The following is a 2,504-nucleotide window of genomic DNA, read 5'->3' as shown; positions in this document are numbered from 1 at the left end:
GTTTATGTTTCAAATCTAGCCAAGAAATTTGTTACAATCTTTTTCAGTTTGCATCTAGCTTGTCTGAGATATTCCTATCAGCTCTGATACTGGCCAACAGGGCTTGGTGTTGGCTGATAATATGAGACAAGAACGTGTTCTGAAACTGGTCTTTCTGGGCTCCAGTTTATCAGGGTACTCCTTTATACTCACACAGTAGCCACTTGCTCTTCAGTGGGCCTAGAAAGCTCCCGTCTTTGCTTCAGCAAATTAGGCAGATGCACACTGTGACCCAAGAGCTGTTGAGGTTGAGTGATAGAATTGAGATCAGAAGAAAACTGGCAAAAAAAGCAGCAACCTCATGATTCCAAGCCATCCAGATTCACAGCACCTGCTACCTGCTTCATAGCCCTGCTTTGGGCAAAAACAACATGCGACCAATGCTAATGGCACAGCAGATATCTCTATAAAACAATTCTGTTTCCAAGAAGATGTGCTCATCAGTGATGGAAATGACTTTTACTGGAATATCACCAGTCTGTTACCATGAGTGGTAAAGCAGTCAAGAGATCACCACCAAAAGAATCATTCATTTTACCTGCTCTCTCCAACAGCCTTGAATGTAGGTAGAATGCATATCTTAGATAGGACTCATAATCATAGAATCAGTGGCACAACTGGGATATTTGACAATAAGCAAATGGCTTATTTGAATAAGTTTTCATTGACGACACAGCATGTTTGTCATTATCTCTAAAATATTCTCTAACAGAACAATCGGAGTAGGAGTCAAGTACTGAAGCATCAGAAGCAGTAGCCAACAGCACAAAAATGTACTTTCGTGGCATCTGTGAGTCTCTTCACCACCTGGGCAATAATGGGTTGCTTTGATGAATAGCAATGTAGATACAGTATTTTTGCCATTCAGATTCATCATTGTAACACTTCTGGTTATTGATTGTGTCTGTATCAATCAAGGTCTCGCCAGCCAGTCTGTCACCAATAATGGACTTATGCTGACCACAAACAGTCAGCACCAAGCTGCTCACAGCTTTACCAGTCTGCCAGTATGCATGGGTTCCCCTAAAGAGGTTTGAAGAATCATTGTAAGGCTTTCCAGGTCAAATTGTCTACAGATCTTGGAACCAACTGGACTTTCTTCATCAGTGGCCTTACCAAGGACATCTATGACATGATCCAATAGCATCTTGCCCACCGGAATGTCCACAATGGCTCCTACCCTTTTCACAATATCTCTCTGTCTTTAACTAGTCTATCATTCTCAAACAGAACAACGTTAACATTGTTTTGTTCCACATTGAGAAACACGGCCTTTAAGCTTGAAGAAAACAATAACATTTCTGCAGCTTCAATGTTCCTCAGCCCATGAAGTCCAGCAGTACTGTCCCCAGACATGCCCAATTTCTTCAAGGTCAACAGAGGTATCAGCTCCAAAACCATGCTCATAAAGAACATAGGACATTTCAGCAGTGCCAGTCTTTGAAGATGAGTTTGGAGACATGCAAGTTCCTTGTGGTAATAAAGGGTTACCTTAAAGCATGTTTAGAGACCAGCCCTGCTAGCTGAGTGAGGGCATGGCCTCCAGCTCTGAAAGTGTCCACAGAGAGCATGTTCACAGCTTCTCCCTGGTGGTTCACATGCAGACTGACTAGAACATAATGGCCCAGCAGCAAGGAAGGTCAAGGCAGCTGGCTTTGTTTGGTTCACTTGACAGTGGCTAAAGGTATAGACAGGGGAGGCATTTGGAAAAGAATTTCGATTTTTCTATTACTATTTGAGTAAACCTGGGTGTGTTTTATATCTCTTTGTGCCTCCATTTCTCATATATAAAATAGCGATGCTAGTAGAACTTACATTTTACATGTTGTTATCAGTATTAAGAAGTTACATTTAAAGTTCTCAGGAAAGTGTTTGAGTAGCAGGAGAAGCCATTATGTCTTCATTATTAAACCACAAACAGATTTAGAATTAACTTTTCAGACTTCCTAAAATAGTTTACCAAAATTTTCATGGGAATTTTATTGAATTTATATGCTAAGTTTTGGGACAGTTGATATTTTTATGATAGTTTTTCTTTGCCATTAACTAGCTTATTTCTTTATATTTTTATCTTCTTTATTAGTAAATTTAAAATTTTTTCTTCAACATATTTATCTACATTTTTTGCTATAGCTCATGTAATACATACTTTATTCTTTGCCATTTTTATATATTATACCTTAAAATATTAGACATTTTCTGTTATATGAGTTTTAAAGTAAGTTTAAATTTCATATTTGAGAGAAGTATGATAAGAACTTTACTGAATGTGTAGATTAGTTTTGAAAACAATTTTTTCTTTATAATATTTTACTTATTAACATAGTACATTTCTTTATTCAGATTATTTCAGGTATTTGATTAATGTCATTCAAGACATGCCAATGTTATGCTTTGCTAGCTTATATTTTCTGTTGCTATTATTAACAATTTTATTTCTATTGCATTCATTTTCATTTCTGTAT

At 37.3% G+C, this 2,504-nt stretch overlaps 1 pseudogene; it reads right to left on the bottom strand.

Moving 5' to 3' along the window:
* Positions 1-8: 8 nt before the first annotated feature.
* On the bottom strand, positions 9-1,610 carry LOC117284985 (annotated as a pseudogene).
* Positions 1,611-2,504: the final 894 nt, after the last annotated feature.

The sequence above is a fragment of the Fukomys damarensis genome, unplaced genomic scaffold, assembly GCF_012274545.1.
Source record: "Fukomys damarensis isolate Sample0158 unplaced genomic scaffold, DMR_v1.0_HiC HiC_scaffold_69389, whole genome shotgun sequence".
NCBI classification, from domain to species: domain Eukaryota; kingdom Metazoa; phylum Chordata; class Mammalia; order Rodentia; family Bathyergidae; genus Fukomys; species Fukomys damarensis.
This window is presented reverse-complemented; position numbering and strand designations above follow the sequence as displayed.